Source organism: Anopheles funestus, chromosome 2RL (genome assembly GCF_943734845.2).
Source record: "Anopheles funestus chromosome 2RL, idAnoFuneDA-416_04, whole genome shotgun sequence".
NCBI lineage: Eukaryota > Metazoa > Arthropoda > Insecta > Diptera > Culicidae > Anopheles > Anopheles funestus.
In genome coordinates this window covers 15,692,235-15,716,613 of record NC_064598.1, presented here as the reverse complement: position 1 = coordinate 15,716,613, position 24,379 = coordinate 15,692,235, and the positions used below count along the sequence as shown (strand labels likewise).

The following is a 24,379-nucleotide window of genomic DNA, read 5'->3' as shown; positions in this document are numbered from 1 at the left end:
AAAAAAACATGCATATACGCATCACATCAGAATTCAACAGGATACAAAAGTGCAGGGACCGCACCGGTACCCGCGTACCCGGTGCCGTGTAGCTACATTGAAAACCGAATGAATCAATAATAATTTCAACAATAGTGCCAGACAACTTTACCAATGTAACAATTTTCAACAAACAACATAATACAATCTTATTTTTGATCGCAATAAGTATTTTTACCGAAGAAACCGTAAATGGGCGAGGGAGCGACTGTTTACAATAGTGTTAGTAAAAAAAGAAGAATAAGAGGAAGGCAAGAGTGCGTTGTGCGTAACCGGAGCGTATGCCAAAAGCAGTGAAAGCCAATCAAAGTACATTAGTAGTAGCACTGCTAACATTGGTAAACAATTGGCCATCCACAAGCCACATCAAGTACATCAAGTTGGGAAACAAGGTTTTTTTTTGTCCACATCTTTGCAAAGCATCAGCTTTCGGTAGCGAAATGGTGATGTGCCACGAAGAGGAAGCAGAAAAAAAACACACACACACAAGAACTACGTATGATAAAAAAGGGCTACTGTCATTTACAACAAAAACCCACAATGTAAGCCAAGGGAAAACAAAGGGAAACCCGGTGGGAGAAAATGAGCATGAAATTGTATTCCTTCAATCTGTATAGCCATAGCCATGTAAGGTCTGAACTTTAAAGTAATTTCCAAGCTGCTGTCAGCAGTACCAATTGTACCATAGTTGTATATATACTACGTGAAAGCAGGAGCAAAAGAAAAAAGCAGACACACACAGACACAATACATCATTTGTGTGATCATCGCACCGATCAAACCAACAATAATAAAAAAAACCGAAGCCGAGTGAGAGAGTTTCATGAAATCGATGAAGCGTGTTCTACGATCGTAGCGCCCGGTCGCCATCACAGCAGCAAACATCGTCATATGAATTGTATGTGAAAATAGGCCACTAACTACTGCAATAGTAGAGACCCCCTTGCGCATCTGTTCCCGGTTCCGTCTCCGTCAATATTCACACACACATGCATGCAAATGCAAACGCAAAGCAAGATTTACAAAACAAATGGGTAAAATAGGGATGATTTTGTACAACAACAGCAAACAACAGGCTTTCGTTTACTACTATTTCATTCCGCATGAACAATAAGCAGTATCGACTACTGCGCAGCCGACAGAATGTACAGAAACACGCGAAACACGTGTTTTAGGGGTGGAAGTTGTAAAAGCGTAACGCTCTTTTACGGTGGGAGCGAGAAGGAAGAGAGGAGAGTACCCAAAACGTTACGACACACGAACAAAATGGCAGAAGCGAACCACTAATATGCGTATGATCATCGTTGTAGCTGTGAAAATGAACATACCGATCTTCGATCACGCTGAAGTCATTAAAGAATTTAAAAATAAAAACAAATGATAAACAACCGAACTAAGACGACGAAACCAAACCAGAACTTACATCGGTGCGCTAGCAAATGGCTGGCAGCCATTTTCTAAGCGAAACCCCCTGAAAGCTCTCCAAGAGAGCAAACGTTAAACTCACCAAAAAGCAATAGCTCACAGAACCGACGCGTGGTGTCGATGTGTGTGAACCAGAAATGGAGGTCGTACCACGACAGTGTATAGAACTAGTGCTCCCCCAAAAACAAAAAGCTAACAAACTTCCTTGATTCTTGTAATCCTACACTATTCCTTTTTCCGTTGTATTTGTCCGTACCGTACGAGCAGCGATCGAGCCTTGTTAGGGTGTGATGTTTCTGTCGGCTACCAAGTCGTAACTACAAACGCACAACAATTGGAGGCAATTCGCAGTCGCTGTATCTACCGGTATATGCAGACAACGTACATATGGTTGTACAAAACAAACAAAGAAGACGAAGAAGAAGTCAAAAGCACACACACACACGCGCTCGCACGTGCTTGGATGCGCTTAAACATTAAAGAGAATAAACCCCGAACAACGGAACTAGTTGTATGAGGCTATCGAATGGTTGTAGGCTATTCTTGCAAAAACTTCAATATTTATATATAGTACACAAAAGCAAAACAACAAATGCAAAGAACACCACTTCTAGTGGTGTACGTAGTGGTAGACGAGCATCGGGACGAAGAACGTGATTTGAAATGGGCACCTCGAACTACATCAATCTCTAAAAAGGGAAAGGGTATCAGATCCGTCGACGTTTCGTTTGCTCGCGTACGAAATATGCCACTAGAGGTGGAAACGGAAAACTACAAATAAATGGGAAGCAGCTATGATGCCAGTGCAACAACAACAGAAAAGAAAAAAAAAACAGCAAACAGCAACTGCTAGTGCTGGCTGCTGGTTAACGCAATGAACACACACTATCTGAATGATGGAAAGCAAAACAATCGTGTTTCCAAATGCCGGACATGAAGGAAGGTGTCAGACGACAGCCCGCAACCGGTGCAACGGCTGTCCGAGAGAGAGAGAGAGAGAGAGCTCTCTCTCCGAGAGAGAAAAAGGACGAGAAAGCGAAAGAGAGAGAAAATAAAGTTAGTGCAAAGGATCATGGAAATGATCATACTATCAAAACAAATACACAATACACACCCACAAACATACACTCATACACCCAAAAAAACACAAGCAATACAATACAGAAATAGCTTCTCAATCACCATCATCAGCTCGTATCGAACATGGTACCACTAACAAGCCTAGCAGCAAGGACAGAAGTCGAACAACTGAGTCGCGGAACAAGGGCAAACACGAGAACGAACTAACTGCAAAGGGACAGTAATGAATCGTAACGACGGATGATTTCATTTTCAACCATCCAAAAAACCTTAATTTAGAAACTTTCGAACCAGCGAAAGGGCTTTACCGCGGGCGGACAATTTTTTTTTTGTCCGGGATGCCTTTATACAACAATCCTAATGTGCGCGATAGAAGCGATTATTAAAGTAAAACGAAACAAACGGTCCTTTACGTCCCGTATTCGGGGACGGCGGCGCTTATACCAGTTAATATGTAACGGGATTAAGGGGGGGTAGGTGAGAAGGAAAACACCCCCGAAGGGCGTGTTTCATGGCGATCATGTGTTTACATACTTTCTCTAATACCACATTGCACCAATAATGCTGTAAGATGCGATAATTTTGTTCGTCTTTTTATTTTCGTGAACAAAGTTCGGATCGCGTTTTTACGTTCTACTTTTTCGTATAACATTTCGTGAAATCTAAAATCTACCTCATATTAAGATATATTTTTAAGCGAAAGCGGCGATACAATGCCGACGAAAACGATGTTGTAGCGAGTGAAACACAAGTGAACCGCTCTCCATAAGCTCTAAAGCGATAAACACGTGACGGCGTGCGTCACGCGCCCCAAAAACACGGAGGAAAGTATGTAAAGAAATTATATGGAAAACAAATATTTTTAAAAATCGATTAGGATGAAACGTGAAACTACGCGAGCAAGAGAGAGATAGAGAAAGAGAGAAAGACAGAAGAAAAAAAAACACAAGTCAACCAAAATTCCAAACATCGACGCTGGAAGCAACATTTTGAGAACGTATATAACAAGCAAAAGAAATAAATCAAACGCCATTTCGAACGTCTGAATAGTTTACGGGACTAAATTAATGCAACATACTTGGGGCCTGAACGGTGCCATCTTTGTGACAGTGCGTTCGAAATTTCAATGCGAAAGAGATTAGCATTTCCTTCTGCAGCACGCGATAGCATACTTTAAAACACGTTTAGGCTTCGTTATTACAACATAAAAATCCTCACGAATTACAGTAAAAATAATCGAAATCGGAAATAATTTTTTACGAATCCTTCTCTATAATCTTTTTCGAACGGAGACGTTTAAAAAAATGTTTAACTATGAATTAAAATCTTTCAATTAATAACAATTGGAAAGTCCATTAGAAAATCATTGGATTCAGCTGAGTTCGAATTAGGAGTAGATGATTAGAAATTTGACAAAACTTTCAGCAAAATTAAACGATCAAAAGAGCGTGTTGTGAAAGCTACTCGACATCAATGCGCACGGAAGCAGTTACTACAAGAGGAATCAAGTGTTTTATTTTTTATGTTTGAACACCACTCCTGAAACAAGAACCAAAAAACAAAATTCGTTAAAACAGTGCATTTCAACGCGAATCGGTAAAATATGATTTCAACTGAAGTAATGGTGAACATCAGCACGGGCAACATCAATGAGACAATGAGTGAATCAATAAAACAAAGATGAAAAAGAGAAAGAAGAAGAAAGAGAAAGAAAACAAACCGCAAGTAAATAAAAATAAAACCACAACAATATAGTGAACAATCTAATATACGTACAAAAAGTAACGTAATAACAGCAATTGAGCAACTCTAGCGAAAATCGGTATTTTCAACATGGGTTGTTTGGTTTAATATTTAGTTGGACGGCAGCTGGGGAACCGAACAACTCTTCCCAAACAGTGGTCTGTCACAGTTCGTCTTGTTTTTCTACCAAACCATATTCACAAACAAAGAACCAAAGCAACTACAGCGAATGTGCGATCCAAAATCGCTACACTTTAGGCCATCTTTTGGAAATAAAACCATTCTTACAGATAAATATTAATCTCTATTATAACTATATCTATGAACCTTTACCGGGCATTTGAAATAAACGGCGCAGCCGTTTTGTATTGATCGTTATGTTCGTGGAAGATTCGTTTAGTTTGAAGTTTAGATAAACTTTCGTTTATTACACACAAATACACACAATAAATAAACAATTTGACAGCAGCAACAAAACGAAAAGAATCAGGCAAGCAGGGCAAGAACAAAAAAAACAAAACAAAACAAATCAGTTCATAACACCATGCGATTCTACGGTAACTGGTAATTAATTCGCAACAACAATGAAAGAAACAAAACAACCAATAGCAATGGCAGCGAAACAACAAGAAAACAATGAACCAAATCTGTGGTGAGGTGCTTACAAGAGAGAGAAAGAGAGGGGAAAAAACAACAAGCTTACCCTTAGGTGACAACAACATCAGAATAACAAAACAACAACCAACAAGATGAAACAAAATTAACGAAAAGAAAGGAAAAATAAGCTATACTGAAGCGGTTCAAAATTATACTCAAAATTCATACAAAATGTCAAAATTTCAGGGCAGACGAAAAGTTGGAAAGCATTGATTATTGTTGATTTTGCTCAAAACAAAATTTGTAAACCAAAAAATGTAATGCAAAAATGTGAAAGCAAAATTGCAGAAACGATAGCCAACGACGAAGCTGACAAAACAATCTCGCACGCTCCAGATAGATGCAATGGAAATGGAAAGGTTTCTCCCTTGAGCAGATGAAGCTTTGCTCGGACAAAACATTAATTTGCTAAATTAATATTATTTAATATAAAACTATCTAAACGGTTGCAAAATGCTCATAAAAGTAATGCAAATATTTAACTTTTCGAAGAATTAATAGACATTGGAACAATGGAGCATCGGTTTATTTCCTAAAGTAAACCAGTAAGTTCTTCAAAATAAATATAACTCACGTATTGGTTGTAACCAGTTCAATAGTTATTCACTTCGAAGCATACCCGAAAATAAATATAAAATTCCAAATAGTGTTTTTTATATATCGACGAACTAAAGTACAACCACGTTTTAAAAACTATAAAAACCATCGAAAACATCACGCATCTATCTGGGAGCATGCCGTGGACCAAGCGTAGGTACAGAAGGGGCTAAACTTTCGTTTCAAAAACTTCCCGGTCTCTTGTTTAGGAGTATTCTAGGACAATGTTAAAAAACAAAACAAAAAAGCCACAAAACAAACAAAAATTTATTGCAGCAAAACAATGATAACAATAGAAAACCAAACGACACGACGCTGAACAGACGACAGCACTAGCAGCGTAGATGGACGATGAAAAAAAGCGGCAGCAGAAGTAGAAAGAACGATGGAAGGCAAGGAAAATACGTTCTCGGCAATGTTTTTTGGGATTTCCGGTCTAAATAAAGATATTAGAAGAAGCAGAAGAAGGGGGAAAAATATCACGAAAAAAAGTACAAGCTTATTTGAAGCACCTTCGCGCCTTATCTTTAAAGAAAAAAATTAAAACACACACACTCACACACAAAATAAAATGTGAAACAAATCTTAAGAAATGTAAGATAAGAAAACAATTTTAAGAAACAAAAACAAAAAACGTCAAGCAAAAAACCAGGCAGATGGGTGGTAGAGGCGAACTAAATTAAAACCAAAAAACACGGTAACGAACGGAAGAGTAAATGATAGCATGAACTGTGCGTGTGTCAGAAATAAGAATGAAAAAAAAACAACCAAAACAAAACGAAAAAAAACGAAAGCATACGACAAGCATGCAAAACTCAGTAACTTTTGGGCAAAACAGTCAAGGACGAGCGCATACGCGGAAACCTGCGCGTATTGAAGAAGAAGAGGGAGGAAAAAAACATTGTGTGTAATTTTACCAAAATCTGCCTTAACTTATATTTTCTTATATACAAAAACAAAAAAAAACGGAAACTAAATGGAAACAAAGCAAAAATTAAAATGTGAAATATTGCGGTTAGTCAGAAACTCAATAAAATACAAAAAACTGAAGTTGCGGTGTAAAACGAAACACTAGTAGTGAAAGTGAAGGTTTTTGGTCGTACAAGGTTCGGGGAAAAACAATCGAAGAAGAAGTGATTGAAATTCTATATTAAGCGAAGCACTAAAATGGGAAACAAATTCAGGTCTCAAACGTGAGTAAGATTCGTATTTTGATTACCTTAATGGAAGACAAAACAAAAACAAAAACAAAAAAGCAACAAAGCAACATTAAACATACACGTGCTACATTGGTTTGTACAAATAAAGCTACGAAACAAACAAGACAAGAAAAGGTAGACAACCACACGTCAAAATAGATCGCAAAGCACACCACTGCAAAAACGGTGAGCTAAAATGTTTTAACAACAACAAATGTAACACATCCATCGCGTAACATGCGAACTGGTAACAAGCACAAGCAATCGGTGTTACTTTCGTTCTTTCTTCAAACAATAAAACCAGCAAAAAAAAAAACACTAAGTAAACTAGAAAGCAAACGTGATGAGTTCTTGTTTGGAAAATTTTACACAGAATTTCTATCAAAGTTTGGCTCGGTATAAACAAACAAAACTAAAGTGCACAAAGTAAGGAAGATAACAAAATAATTTCGTTAGTGAAAATGCAATAGCCGTAGTTACGAGCTGTACAAGCATAAGCAACTGTTAGTTTCGGGCTTCGGGTCCTTCTCTTTCCCGCTGCACACGGTCACGTTGCAGTGCGAGAGTTGATTATTCCATCAACGGAAGCTATCAAATTTCATGTTAAGTAAAATGAGAAATTATTGAGAAAGTAAAGCGCATCGAATTGACGCGCACCGGCAGAGTTCGAACTTACGCGCAGTACGCGTACAGTAGGAACGGAACCTAGCCAACAAACAAACACATATGTACACTTGAGTGAACAAACTCACATTAAAGAATGGGTGCAGTTATCAAATGAGTCCATGCTTAATGTAAAAAGTCAAAACATGCACACATTAATGAAGAAGCCTGAAGAGGACGGTCACCCTTCTATCTGGCACCCGATATCCACCGGAGTGAACAAAAAGGAATCTGGAAGGTTTTGTTTTTCCCCGTCTCACACTACGCCCGGCCCTGGATAGGTGGCTGGGGGCGTGTAGATTTATTTACAAGGACGTTCAGCAAAAGAGCTTCTCCTGCCCAATTTTTAAACACATTTTCCAACGCAAACCAATGTGTGCAGAAAGCTTATTTCCTTCGTGCTCGCAAGCTAAAGTTCGCAAATAGGGAAAGTATGCGAACAGAGAGAAAGAGAGGCAAGCGAATGTACGTTTTAATTTTCCATACATCGTGGGATGTGTAGCATAATGTGTAAAGTTATTGGAAAGAAGCAAAAAAAAAACCAAGCATAAAAAAGCTAAACACTCACGCGTGCCCAAATCACAAGTAAGTTTTCGGCGAAACAGCTTTCGAAGCAAAAGTGCGAAAAACAACAGGGAAAACTGTGCTGCATAAAAACGCACATTGAAAGCCACAATACGCAGAGCAGCATAGAAGAAGTTAAAACGGTAGAAAGCAAACACAAAAAATCATATGACTATTAACAAAACATGAAAAAGGATGAAAGAGCGATGGAGAAAGAGAGCGCTGAAAACAGAAACCAAACACGTGTAAGAGAGGTACGAATTGAAAGAGAAGAACAAACCATTGTAATTTTATTCCTTAATAATGAAAAAGTAAATCCCAAAGTAAGATAAATCAAATACTAGTAATTAGCAGAAGCAAAGTAAAGCAGTAAAGAGAAATGGAAGGAAAAAACCACATTACCAAAACCAGCAGTAAGAAAAACAAAATATTAAACCTAAACAGTCATGGTAGCGGTTATTTCTAAAACTATTTAAAACTTTAGGCCAACGTTAGTGAGCAACAAGCAGCACCAAAGAAAAGGGCAAACGAACAAAACAAAACAAAAAGAAAGAAAAAAAAAACATGGAGATCAAACAAAACTGAGCTGAACAAAAGGACAAAATCTTCAAACCAACCCCACAAAAACAAACCGGAAAAAATACCATTTGCAACCAAGGAATTGTTGGTATTGCAATTATCACCAAAAACTGAGCATATCGCTCACGTTGTATCGATTTTAGTTAACGATTTCCGGCAAAAACCGTGCCTACGGCCTGTATCGCCTAAACTCCCCAAAAAAAAAAAAGGAAGTCAAGGGCGGTACAGGTTGGCGGCTAGTACAGAGAAAGAGAGGAAGAGAAAGAGAGCGTTGATATATAGTTTTCCTGTTTTGTAGACTTTCGTTCGGAGAAACTGGTTTTCGGTTAGTTATTGCATGTACCCACAACAAGGAACTACAACAACTACTACTACTACTACCACACACAGGCAGCCGTGGGTCACCCGGCAGCAGGAACATACCAGGCCAAACATCAGCATGGCGTCAAAAGCAATATACATAAGGGGGGCGCCCCTTCATTCCCTTTCTGCTGCCGGTGACCCCTTCAAACAAGAGAAATAATATTTGAGATTTATGATTTACAGGATACTTAACTACAATCACGCATTCATCAATGCACACAAACACACACACACACATACACTTACATTCCATAAACATAGCAATACAAAGGGGGAGTCAGTTTTTTTCTTGAGTCACGCAAGTGCTCGAATATCCTGGGGACACGCGCATTATTGAGCTGATCGTTAAGCCGACTCTCGCAATGGCGTTTGAGTGTGTCGGAAGGAATGGAATAAACTGTCCAGCCTCTGTTTGTACTTAGTTAGTAACAATCCTCAGTTTTGTACACCATTAGTACGGTAGGAGCCTTTTTCGTTTCGACTTGCGAACTCAAGCGAACTCATATTTGAAAAAAACGTTATACAAATGTCCACACGCACAATCGATTGTGAATCTTCCACTGCAAATGCTCCTGATTCGATGGCTCTGCACTTTTTTTTTACTTTTATTGAATAAACCCCTCCATAACTGAAAAGGGGGATCGGAGCTGTAAACGTTTTAAAATTAATACATAAAGTATGGAACAAAATTTTAAAATTGGAAAAATTGATTTTCATGCACTTCCACTACAGGATGGTACGGTGCATGGTAAACAAACGTTTTTGGGACCGACGGTTAGGATGTTTCTTGTTTAGCCATCTCGTTTGGTTCCGGTATTCCAATGTAATGGTACTTGTATATTGGTAGCCAGTTGTGAATCTTCATCCACAAAATTGTATCACACTGTGTGCGAAAGGAATTTGCCATCAGCGTGTAGAAGTGTTTCGACATGGAAAAAAATTGACTTTAGTACGCAAGACCAAGTGATGACTTGGTGAAAATTTGCAATTCCCAAGAACTAAATTTCATTTTGTGTTTTTTAGAAAGTTACAACGGAAAACTCGCATTGTTGTCGACTATTTTCGGATGGCAAGTTATCTGGAAAAGGCGTTACAAAACAATGTCGACAACACGCAGTGTGATACCTGCTGTAATCAAGCGGAATTCATAATCGTTCTGGACGCACATTTTCAATATGAATGCAACATAATATATCACAAATTTAAATACACTCACATACACACACAAACACACACAAATACACCCTACACCAGGAAGGAAAAGCACATCACAAAAAACAGTGGATTAAGTTGTGATCGTCGGGCGAGTAGCCGAGCATTCTCAAAACTGAAATAGCCACGTTTTTTAATCTCTGACATAATCCAAAACCGTTCTTACAATAGCAAATGAAGGCAATTCAAAACCGAAATAAAAATGGAACATTTAGATATTTGAGTTTCTTTTTTGCAGTCTGCTGACGCCATCGCGTGCCATTTACGTACGGGTGATGATGGGTTCCGAAACCCCCAAAATGGAAACGCTCGCTATCCAATGCAAGCGAACAACACCCGAAGAAAAACAAATGGCAAAGCAAACGTCAAACAGAAAATTACATCCTTCTGGCGTAAAAAAAAACATAGAACATCTTTTGGCGATACTAACGACGGTACGTTATGGCTGCAAACATCTACCAAAGACAAAACGAGCGCGCTAAGATACTTTACCACCATTTGGTCAAAACAATTTGGCAATGACAATGAAAGAGGAAGCAAATTAGAAAAAAAGACACACACACACTTTAAACAACATACTAACATTAGGACATTAGGAAACGAAAGGAGAAGAAAAACAATAACAAAACTACCAATAGACACACACGTAACTTGCACAACCATTTGGCAAAGGAACAAACGACCGACCGAAAACGAAACAGCTAAAGAAAAACAAAACACACGAGACCAACATGAAAATTTGCTAGCGCGCCCAAAGAAAACAAAACAGCAACAAAACAACACATTTCAAACCGGCAATTCAAAAAACTAACACAAAAAAGGTAACACTTGGGCCACCACGTCCGATCTAAAGTGCCTTCAAAAAGAATAATAAAGTAATAATGTTGATTTTTACAAAAAAAAATGGAAAAAAGATAACTAATTAATAAGTTTTATATACGAAAAAAGAGAGTAAAAAATGAGTAAAAAAAAACTGCGACAAAGATGGAGCAAATGAAATACGACGAAAAGCGGAAAAGGAAGAAGAATAAACGGGCCCTTTAATAGACTTCTCGCCCCACCAAAGTGCTCGGCTACTCGGGCGCGATCTTGTGTAATTTTTTTTCTGTTCAATTGTACCGCCACAAGAAGTATAATGGAAATATAACAACAGCAACAAACAAGAGAATAACAACAAAAACAACCACCAACCACCACAGTACAGAGTATACTGTTGCAAGCAGAACAAGCGACAGTTACAACAACAAAAACAGCAAAGCCAATACAACAGATGCAATAGAACAACAGGATCACTTTTTTTGTTTCGAACAAACCTCAACAAAGCACAACCACAAATGCAGCAAACAGAAGCAGAAGATAACAGTTATTTGGAAAGCTCAAAAACATGTTTAGAAACGATAGGAAGGATAGGGCGACGAACCCATGGTGATGTCACCTTTTTTTCGTGTATGAGTAAGTAGCGCAAAACAAGCAAAAATAATCATTAAATACAAAAATGACAAAAAAAAAGATAACTACAGAAACCACAGGCTAAGGATAGTGAAGGGAGGAGGAGCATGGGTAGGAAGGAAGGAGGACTAAATTTAAGTTTAATAATATATAATTCAGAACATGAATGATGATATAACAAAACAATGCAAAAAAGCAGCAAAGCTAAACATTAAAAACCTACACTGTTACGAAGCTGGAAAAGCTAATGAAGCAGCAAATGAAGCAGAAAACTTGGAGAGAAAATTTACCAAAAAAAAAACATGAAAACAATTAATACACTTATAAAAGGTATGATAACTACCACGAGAAGATTAGTCTATCTAAAACAAACAAACCCAATATCAAACCAACCAAACGATAACACAACACACATGCATATGGAACAGTTGTCGTCAATGTAACGATTTTGTGGAAAGCAATGAAAACTGAAACCGAAAACCAGAACATGAACTCATGTGAACGCTCACGGTTCCAGATTTTGTTCTGGATGAGGAGGAGATAAAAGGAAAGAGAGAGAGAGAGAGCAAGATTAAGAAAGAAAGAGAAAAAATTAAACAAAACACACTAGTACGTAGTAAAACTGAGGCAAGAAACACTGAGCATAAAAGCATACATCTAACGCATCAATTCAAGATGGCCATACTCTATGACAAAAAAGGGGGGAAACAAGATAAAACAAATATAATTCCCATTAACATGCAGCAAAACAAACATACAAAACAAACAAACAATACAACCGTAATGAAATGTATTATGAAGAGCAAAACTGAAGAAGAGAAATGGGAATGAAGAAGAAACAAAAATCTACCAAATTATCGTTTTAAGTTTTCACCGATGTTTGTGTTGCTAATGGTTCGGGAATGATGTCTAGTTCCAATTTATTTCAACACCAGCAGCGTTTACACTGTGCCCGCTGGAGGTTGTTGTGTAACATTAGGTGACCACTACTGTCATAATTTTCGGTTTTTTTTTAAATATGGCAAACTTTCGCGCACAACAGTTTGAAGCGAAACAATAATTTAACAAATATGAAAAAAGCAAGCAAACAGAAGTATAAGAATACAAACACTAAACACAATACAAAGCTCTCACACACATATTCTTTAACATTAAGCAAAACCCCCATTGCAGAATTGAAGAAGCAAATGCATTACTAATAAACAAGTAACAGAACACAACAAACAAAAAAACAATTAAGCAGAGGCATCCATCCTAGCAGAAGAAAATTTCCAAAAACTTATCACTAAACGAACATAACGAAGAAAGAAGAAAACAAATCATATATAAGCAAAAGAGTGTCAAAGGCGACTACTACTACACACAAACGAACACACATACATACAATTACATACACAGCAGTGGCTAAGATTGGATAAGATAAGCAACAAAAAAACCAATTCCTACCATGTTCCACTAAAAGAAATGCTGCTTACTTGGGTATTGTCGCTGATGTTTCCATACAATGATACAACACTTAATGATCGTACGGGCGGGATCACACGCGTTTATTGCTTAGAGTGCAGCGCGATACTACTGATGTTCATTAATGCATGATTTGACTGTATTTTTCCAAATATCTACTAAACTACGACAAGACATCGGCAATGAGAAAAAGAGAGACAGAGAAATAACAATCTCTTCCTTTTTTTTGAGGTGCGACAGAACTACTTTAGTTACGAAACTTTGCTAAAGAAATGCAACAAGTTACCACAGTATACTAAGCTATGGGTTTTGCTAGGACGAAACACGAACCCAACAGCGCATTAATTTCCCCTTTTCGAGTTAAAGAAGGTATGTTTATGCACATATTTGTATCCTTCCTTCCGACTGACTGTGCAAGGCTAACAACGTGATTTCTGCTTGAAGCGAACGTCCGCTGTCGTTCGTGTTACCATACGAACGTACGAACTAAGATAAGCAGCGCCATCTGTCGGTATATCCGATACGACACGCCAAGCAAGACAAGTGTTTGTAGAACCTTACAACAGCAGTGCGCGTAGTATTTTTATCGCAAATATCGGAAGGAAAGTAAAAATAAAACATCATCCGCTGCATGACGGACTGTTCTTTTTTGTTCCCTTTAAATTTCTTTTTTTATTTATAGTTTTTTTTCTCAATTTGTCGCAGTACGCTAAGAAATATATTACAATGCAAGCACTCAAAAGCAAAAACCAAAAACAGAAGATAGCAGCCAACCTACATAAACTTAACGAAGCATGGAATGAAATGGGAATGTGGAAAGGAAAGTAAAGAATAAGATGAAGAAAAAAACACAATTTAACTATAAAACAGATAAACCCTAATACAGCACCAGTGCAGATGAAGCTAGAAGTATGAAACAAGTGGAAACAAAATGCATAACAAAAAAAGAACCCCCGTTCCATCAACCGATCCAGTGAGCTTCGAGGCGAGCGGTCAGGTCTGGGCCGGATTGGATCATCAACTATTTTTTCTAGTAGATTTAAGTGATTGTAACGAACTGTTTAATGGGATGGGAAGGGCTGCTTTTGGAGGGGGTGGTTGGATTTGCCGATCGCACCCAACGGTGCAGCCACAGTTATTTTATGAGGTGTGTTCTACGGTTCCTACCGTTTCTCGAAAGGCGTCGTTTCGTAAGGAGTAGTTAGACCTGTTAAAAAAAACACTCCCGAATGTCACCCTCTTCGGTGGGGTGACACCCTTTCCAGTTTTCCAATAAACGGGGTAAAATTCGGGATAACCAAAAAAATATGTCTAGATCGTACATTTGGATCTGTGAAACGCTATTCGTTAGCGTGTCAAATGCAAAAGTCACCAAACATGTTTGAGCGAATGTAAAATTTTTCGAAATATACTCTTGCACTTCTCCTGCAAGAATTTGTCTTGCACTTCGCTTCGGAAGAACGGATACCCACGGACGAGCACACCGCATATATATAAAGCTTGGGGATTGAGCAAAACGGTTGTCGATGCTATCTACCTTCGTAAGAAGGGATGCTGATCGATCAACATCTTGGACTGATAATTGATGATTCCTACTATTTGCAACTACTAAAACCACACACTTACAAACATACACGCACACACATACATAAATCACAACAAACTCACACACACACACACATACAAGTGGATCCGTCCGCCCAGCGGCCAAACCGCTGCGCCGTTCTCGGTCTGCGGTCGGTATGGAGGGGTATAAACTTATTTTTTGTAATCTAATTTTAATCACACAAACACACCACAAGCATATTGTATTTATTCTCTATTTAAATGCAGCAAACAAGCAAAACAAACAAAAAAAACATAATGAATGAATGAAAAAAAAAGAATTAAATAAACACAAACTCACAGTAAATAGTATCGAAATAATCAGAAGTATTCAAAAATTATTTCTCAAGCAAACAAACAAAAAAAAAGGAAACCAACCAGCAGGACAGCAGCAAATGCAAATGATACGCAAACGTAATTTACCAATCCAAAATGACAAAACAAAACCATAAGACAAACATGCAAAATGAATTTAAAAACAAAAACACTAATAAACTTACTAACAGCAATGCAAAAAGCGAAAAAAAGCGAATGGAAGTACATACGAAGATCATCAGCAGTAACTTGAAATGATACTAATACCATCAAATGAACCGAATCTGGAATATCCATAATTTTCAATTGAGGCAGAGCGTTTCTTGGTGGCCAACCGGTGCCCATAACACTGTGTACGGTTTTTTCCCCCCCGGGATGGTCTGTTCGAACGGCGAGATCGGTATCGACCCATCGGTTGCCGATTCGCGAATCGAAACACTCTCGCGAGAAGCGAAGAAAATGTAACAAAAAAACCGACAGAGATCAGTGGCAGCAAGCGCGTGCAATAGTATAATCTTTACCATTGGTGAGAAGAAGTAAACAAAAAACAAAACAAAACAAATACTACATGTCAACTAATCACAATCTTTAATGCCACAATAACCTTCCCAAACAAACCAACAAAGCAGAAAGCAGAAAGATGCACAAGAAACAACCCCCAACAGTAATTATCAGCACCAGAAAGCGATTTCGATTATAAGACCCTATTTGAATGAACTGTGGTTTTACCAGACCATCCCTTAATCCCTACCCCGAAAACAAACACCCCTTTTTCATGCATCAGTTTTTGTCTTGTTTATATTTTTGGTCTGTCAATTCACACACCTTTTCGGAAGCGTAAACAAATCCGAACAAAACAAAAACAAGATCCAAGTTGATAAAAAAAAGAACAACGTAAACTTTTGGCACAATTTTCGCGAATAAACAATTGGCCCCTAAAAGGAAGAAGAACAAGAAAACAAAAAGCACAAACACATACACACACACACACATAACACAAGAGAAGAAACATACAAATGGTGCAGAAGAACGCTGTTGCGAAACGAAACGAACGTGAAGGAAATTGTCTTATCCCAGTAAGAATGTGAAAAAAGAGAGGAATAAAGGGAAGGGGAAGTACAGAGGGGCAGGAAGTGGGTGTAAAATTCTCACATCCTCTCCTCTTTCCCCTTTCCACCACCCAGCAAACAAAAGTCAAATATCCTAGCTGGATACTTTCGGTACTTCTTGGGAGATTTCATTGGTCCTTTGGTTTTTTTTTTCGCCGATCCGTAACCAACATAGTTGAGTTGTCTTTTGTCGAATGTTTTGTGAGATTTCTGCCCAGACCGGAAAGGGGGTTTTTCTTTGGGAAGAAGAACAACAACGAACACACAACAACAGCCATCATCAGGGAAGGCAAACAACAATCATAAAAAGCCCCCCTCTAGTCCCTCAACTTGTGGCTGGGTTGCGTAAATCCCACAAAAACACAACAAGATAGCAAACAACACATTATACTTTGTAAAAAAAAAAACATACACAATAGACCAGAACGAACGCATCGAAACGTCATCCACGGCTGGGATGACGGTTTTGGTTGCGCATTTCTCAATAATTTCTTTATTTTATCTCATTTGACTCTCCAACTCCGAACGAGTTCAACACACACACACATACAAAAACGTTGCCACAAACAACGAATCACACTCAATCAAACTACACAAACGCACCGGTACACAATCACACAGAAACAACCAATCCAGCAGCAGCATCAGCAGCAATAGCAACAACAAGCAGTTAGAACTGAATCTAATGTTGAGTTCCCAATAAAACGGGAACCCAGCAGCTACCAAAAAATAAAAATAAAATGCAAAACAAATCCCATAAGATGAAACAATAGTTAAACGTTCCAGGACAGGACAAACCAATAACCAAACCAAATCTGTAAAATAGTGAACTCGAACAGTTTTGAACCAACTTAACCAAGCAAAACATTGGGCAGGAACGGTCAGAACTGAACGAGTGTGGAGTTAGATGTACATACATTAAACACAACTTTTTGTTTTGTTTTTTCCTCGGATCTTTTGCGTTCGATTTACGCGGTTTTCAGTTAACCATTAACCAACCGGTAATTCGCAAATCGATTACCCCACAATCAGCACAATAGCTGAGCCCCCAAACCTTGTAAGGGGCTCGGAAACCGGCAAATACTTGCCGCCGTCTGCACCGCCATCTTTCACCCTTTGCTCGTGCTCCCGTATCCCCACCATTACGACTTGTACAATGTTTTACAACAAATAAAATCTCGTCCGACAATTGGCACTAGCAAAAACGAAAGGGGAATGGGGAACCAAACCCCGCGGGGCCGGGTTGCGGGGTGGATCGGTGGTTTTTGGAGTGCGGCGGTAAGCATAAAGATGTATTTTATGTTGAAATAGGATAAAGTACCTAACCTAACAAAATGAGACAAAAGTGCAAGCGAAACCAGATTATACACTTCACAGTCCCAAACAGTGGAAGCAGACAATGGCGATCAAAACAGACACAGTAAGGCAGCGAGTGGCAAATGGGGCCGGCAGACAAAAACAAAACGAAGAAGAAAAAAACACGAAAGTTTAAAAGCGAAAGATTTCACATAATGCACACACAGATACACACACACACACACAAACAGGCAGGAAAGAAAACAGAAACAAACAATTGAAGCAAATAGTTTTACCAACAAAAGAAAAGAAAGAAAGAAAGAAAAAGAACAAACAAACACAGAGAACAAAGAGAAAAGAATTTTTAAACAAACAGTGAGCAACAGTAACTTCCAAGCAAAAACCGATAAGATAGTAGTTGCAGCAGTACACATGGATCAACACAAGAAAGCCTAACACTGGAAAACATATATTACACATGATAGGAGAAGAAGTTAAACAACCAAACAATTCGGAAGGGCGTAAAAGGGTGCACACAAAAGTGCAAGTGTGCGAAACCAAAACAACAACAACAACAAACAACCGAAACATTTGTGCCAAAACTTTTCGATTGCAAAACAGACACACACACATAAAAACACCCCACTCACACATACACAGTAATAAGCGGTAAAACTTAATTGTACAACCCAACAGCGCTTCAGTGTTGCTGGATCCGGCTGGTATGAGCTAATACCACTAACTACTACTACTACCACTAACTACTACAGCTGTGTCAGCAGATCAAATGCGCAAAACAAGTATATTTAACAAAACCAACCAAAAAAAAAACGAACAAAACACTTGGTAATAATGACACGCTTCACGTGCGAAATTGCACAACCCTCTCCCATTTTTAAATTCCAGGATTTTTTTTTATTTCCATTAGTACCCTTGTATTTTTCCTGTAATTTTTGTATTACACGCGCGCACAATAAGCGCACTACAAATAAAATCACAACCACACCCCACTGGAAAACGTTTCAAGGTTTAAGGACTTTACAGTCACGGATGCACTTGGCACGATTATATTGACGTATTGTTTCTTCGCGCGGGTGAATTGTGGAAACTCGAACCGCACGGACGGAGCATAAGTATTTGATTCTATGCTTCCTTCACCGTCCACCGAACCGAAGGAAGTGTCCTGCTCGGGCAAGGCGGCGAGAGATTCCCTCCGCCCGCGTGGGATTTCAGTTTCAATTTTCACCATAAAACAGGCAATGGCAAGGTAATCGAACAGGCACAAAAACAATTGTGAGGCAGTAAACGCCAAAGGGCTTACTACCATACTACCATGTGCGTTTAGTGCACGAAGACCGAGGTTTGGTGAAAGAGTGTGCGTACTCTCAAGAATATAGAGACACGGAACGCGCACGAACCTGAGCCTGAACCTTGGTCACATTACGGCACACTGTTCCCACTTTCCAAACGGCTAACTGGACAAAATTATCCAATATCGCAAAACAAAAGAAAAAAGGGCATATTTCAATTCCCAAAGTTTTTCGATTGCACAGCTTTACCACAAAACGATCGGCATTCCGATACGGCTCGTGAAGAAACGTAGAGAGAGAGAGAAAAAAGGGGTTTCGGTTCTTTACGCGAACGACATCTCCTTACATCATTACATCACTAAAGAGATAGAGATAAATACAAACATGCAGTACGATCTGGTAAGCGAGAGAGAGAGAAAAAAAAATCCATAGTGCGAACTAGGCAAAAGACCTGAACAGGCTGCCAGGTGTGGCACTAAAACAAAACCACATCGGGACCGAAGGGCAATAGTTACATCACTACTAATCAATGCAGCATACGAGCAGCAGCATCAAGACACACATACATGAAATAGATGGGTTGAAAGTAATACACCACCACCAAGCAGATGCAGCAACAGCAGCAGCAGCAGCAAGCAGCAGAACACCATCACTGACTGCAGTCTGCTGCATTCGGCAATAGAGCAAACAATAGCAAACGGTTAATTTTGTGCACCTCCATATAAGCGCTGACAAATGGTGACGTTTCCGGTAGCGTGTGTACATCCTCACATGGACACTTTTTGCCACCGGATGCTAACGCCTTTGTCCAGCGTTTGACCTACCCAAACCAAAGCAAACAATAGACAGGTTTACAATAGTACAACGGTTTACCAAACTCGAAACACACACTGTAACGACGACTGTAACAACTGGCACACCAACTCTGGCAGGAGTACGAAACGTAACGTATTTTTTTTTTCGGGATCGCGATACGAAAAACCCCTCGTTTCGGACACAACCACCCCCCTATTTGAGCAAAAGCTTTCGGGAGAGTCGAACATTGCGGAACATACCATAACACTAGCAAAACAGAATGGCTCAATAATTTTGGATATTCCTCAACGCGCATTCAGTAACTTTGGCGTTGATCGAGGCGCAAAAGACGAAGAGAGTGCGAGAGTCTAGCAGAACAGATAACGATTAAGTGTAAGATGCACAAACAATGGATAGCAGAACTGTTTCGGTCATAAAGAAGAGCAAAAAATATCATAAAAAAGCGAAAGAAAAACGGAAGAAATACTTTTCGAAACAAAAACCAACCATTTCATACACAATTTTCACGTAATCTCGTTCACGCGGCAAATCATGTGTTGTGTTTATCATTTTTCATCATCGTACGCTACTGGTAGACAGGTTAGGCAAGCAAATTTTAGTTCCATTTTCAGTTTCAATGGTTCAGTGAACAGGTGAGCAGGAAGCATTTATCGGGCAGAACACCAGAAGCGATAAAAACAATACCCTCATTTGTGAACATCCTTTAATGATCATTGTGCGTATAACAGCAACGCTAGATGTTACACATAAAAAAAAGAAGAACAACAAAACAAAAGTAGGAAAAATCTAAAACATCAAACGGACGGTAACAAACCATCATGCAAAACAAAAACAAAAACAAAAAAACAAAACAAAACAAAACGACGTAGCGGTTATGTTTTTGGAAATTTTTGGAAATATAAAACAATAAAACAACAGCGCAAAACCAAATTCACATCCACCGACGATAGGCAAACTGGCAAACAAAACAAAAAAGCAACAAAATAGTCAAATCAACCGGAAATACAACAAAAAAAACTGACAAAAAAATAGATAAATGAAAAACAAATTTTACGTTAAACATGTTTCGAAACTAAAGTGCGGAAAGTGGTATTTTGAACTAAAAACAAAAGAACTTTTTAGGGCTGAAATTTTACTCGGTCTAGTTTGGAATGTTTAGCATATTTTCGGTTGCTTAGTTTGAAAACAAATAATGAAATAAAAATTAAATTAATCTTTTTCGAACTTTAGATGTTGCTTGCACCGCATGAAGATTGACGCTTGAGGATAGTCGCCTTCGACTACTCGATAAAGCTCGGTACTCGTGCTGTGTAGGTGAGATCTAACAAAAAAACAAAATGGTAGTAATTTCAACGGGCGATTTAGACAATGGGAATATTATCTGGACAAAATCAAGATAAGCAAAGGTAAGAACATGTCATTGCGCTTACAAAAACAAAAGCAAAACGAAAAACAGATATGGAAAATTAACATCTTACGAACAAACAAAGCAAAAACGTAATGAACTAGAGTAAGGATGCTTCAAAACAACGTAACAACAACAAACGAATGGTGGCATGAATCGTCAGGCTAAATCCGGTACCATTATGCGTGTGAAATGAACCTCTGTGACCGTCGCGCTGTAATTAGTACTATTTATCTAGGCATACACAAAATTTAATCATAATCAAGACTCGAACCACTAAACAAAAAACAACAAACTGCACGAAGAAATTTACGAGTGCAAAAGACGAAAAAAAAAAACTTAAACCAGCCCAGTTTAAGGCTTACTTTTAGGACGTGGAAAAGTTGCTAAAAAGCAAAATGGTGAAACAAAAATTTTACACTTTTAGGCATTTTTCTAAACTAAGAGCGTGTACATAAAGGGCACCGAACAAAAGCAAAAACATGGCGAAAACAAAATGGGTTTCACGGGGTCTCAAAATAATCAGTACCGGACACAATGCCTGGCACCCACGGTGTTATTCTCGCGTGGGAATTCTAGCCAGAACTCGTCAGCACATCCACTACCAGCTCAGAAAAAACAGAAAGAACAGAAACGATGCTACGTTTGGAGGTACAAAAAGGGAGAACAAAGTTTTCATTGCATTCGACACAGCGAAAGAGAATGAGAGTGAGAAAACTCTAAAACGAAAAAAATAACAAAAATACCCCAAAAAACCGGTACAGCCATCAAAAAACAAACCAGAAATGGTCCTAATGGCGAAACGGTAATACCGCGGAACACGAACACACAAACACACATTGACAAAACGGATTTCATGACCTTTTCGTGATGTAATCATCTGAACCATCGGAAATCGTGCAGCCAATGTGGCATATGGCTGCGCAAACCAAAATGTATTTACCGATTAAATTAAGCAAAGTTTTGATAGCCAAAAAAATGAAATACAAAATGAAAAAAAAACAACGCCACACCTTTCTCGAGATTATTGACACGTTATTAGTCCGAATGCAGGCAAAAGCGCTACAGACGAGTCAGTTAGGCGTCAGTGGAACAACGGCAGGAGGGCGAAAGAGGGGGCGGAAGGGAGACTTGAAAAAACGAAATGAAAAATCCCCCTCCACAAATCACACGTAGAGCTAAAGCTACTGAACCTAGCTGAGCTAGCGAGAATGGAATGGATGTGACGTACAAAAATGACGATTTTGTGTTGTTTTTGTGTTGAGTTTGTGCAAAATCGCAAAACACTGTAAAATCGCAAAACACGCGAACAAGTTTTAGACATATTAAACAAAACAAAACAAAAAAACATAAAAGAGAAAACGGGTTTAGAACGGACAAGCTATAGGTAGAAGAGTTTTATAATGCTTTCGTTTTGGTTTCGGTTTTTCATTAGTCGTAATCTTAAGTCAATCTTATTGTATAAATAAATCACAACACAAAAAGAGAAAAACTAAGCAACACAAAGGAGGGAGAGAACAAAAAAGGGAAGTAAAAAAATTGAACAAAATATCCGCACTGCACTGAAATCTTAAAAGAAAACAAGAATGCAAAAGTGAAAGAGAGAGAGAGCTAACACGAAAGAAAGCAAAGGTGATTATCAAACGATTAAAGTCGAAACTCAAAATGCAACACGGAGAGAAAAGAGAGACGCGGAAAGAAAATGAAAGCGACCTGACGCAAAGGGCTAAAAATGAAACCGGTTTTCTTGTTTTGGTTTTGGGTTCGGAATAAATACATATAAAATAATAACTCTACTTTTTGTAGTAGAGTGGAGAGAAAAAAAACACTGTTCGGACGTAGGGCAGGCTAAAAGTTGACAGTGAACAAGCGGGCGGTGGACGTTATTGCAACAATTGCATATGTCGCAACCGTGTTCAACGTTCGCCACTGTAACCAAGCAAATTGGGAAACGAATATGTTTAATAACATATATTGTGTATAAAACAAAAAATGAAACGCAAAAGCAAAACGAACTAAAAAGTTTTATGTTTTTGTGAACGGACAAAAACCGTCTCCAAAATTTCTATCTAAATTATGGTTAAAATTTAAGAACGACTACTAAACCAATGCAGAACGATTACGGGCGTGGTATGGAAGCATAAAATGCAAGGCAATGAAAGAAAGAGATGATAAGAGAGCGAAAGCACAAACAAAAACACACTCTAAATCTAGTCTGATGCAACAAAAAATGAAGAAGCAAAACCCCGGCATGAAGCATACCGAAATCCCGAAAACACAAGAATATTAAGCGTGCGGGAGATAGGATGAACGGGAGGAAAAATAAAAACGAAACAATATTACCTTAAATTTAAATATGGATATGTCAGAGGAAGAGGTCAAAAATGTAAAAAAACAACCTAAAACAAACACGAAAAAACGATACTAAATCTGTAAGATATTTAAGCGACTACACTAAGGTCGATTTTTAGAGGAAAAGCATGACCTGCGGTTAGGAGAAGGTGAGAAAACAAAACACGAGTCCCAAATTTAAGTAAAAGAAAGAAGAACAAAAAACCAGAATACCCAATCTAGGAACAATGACGAAACGATCACGAAAAGAAAAAAAAGTAAAGAAACAAACACAACGGAACTAAAAACGGAAGCTAAAGAAAGAAATAAACGCAAAGAAGAGAAAACACAACGTTAGCGGAGTGGAAGAACGTGTTGGCAAAAAAGGTACTTTATGCAAAAACTGAACGATGTGGTTGACGCACATTAAAAACCGTTTCAATCCCTAACCAACCGTGAACACAGACACACCCACACACGTAAACATACACACATACTCTAACTAAAGCACTGCACGCAGTGACAGTAGCGAGTAAATACTGCTGTAATGGTATCAAAACACAGAACCGTATATCGTACGTACGACCGTATTATGTGGGAAGGCACAAGGCCGACGCTCGTCCGGCACGAAGTCTGCCGCGATCTGCCGAAAACGAAATAATAGTAGAGTCAACACCATCTGGCAGCTGAACACAGTTCGACCAGAGCAGAAGCTGAAGATCAAGAATACGAACGCCCAGTGATGTAAGAGACAAGGAACGGATGAAAGCAAAAACAGTAAGCAAAACTGCTTAATGCAACAAACGAACAACATCTTACAAACAACAACAACAACAACAAAAAGTGGTACTATTCATGTAATTATATACTTACGAAGAGATAGAAAAGAGAGCAAAGAAAAAAAGCGAGAGCCGCAAAACATGGGAAGGGAAAGGTGAAAAAAAACTTAAGAAAAATTATAAGACAAAATCACACTAATTGAAAAAAATCTACATTTTGCATAAACAAGAACACAAAAAAAGGATATTTATGCTTATTATTTTATCTCTGTAACAAAGCGTGTCATTGTCCATACATGTTATTAGAAGTTTCAACTGTTTGGTGTAATAAAAATTAAAACTAATGAATAAAGAAAAGTAAAAATTATTAATAAACTCA

The 24,379-nt window shown here is 38.4% G+C and overlaps 1 protein-coding gene across 12 annotated transcripts in view; it reads left to right on the top strand.

The window, feature by feature from the left end:
• LOC125764903 (homeobox protein prospero) overlaps positions 1–24,379 on the top strand; it is a 159,886-nt gene extending 135,507 nt beyond the window's left edge. For 11 of the 12 annotated variants that reach the window (XM_049429598.1, XM_049429595.1, XM_049429599.1 and 8 more), the window contains one exon: positions 1–23,586. This exon is cut by the window's left edge and continues 18,830 nt beyond it. The gene's annotated coding sequence lies outside the window, so the exon portion shown is untranslated. The other variant, XM_049429602.1, reaches the window with a different exon arrangement.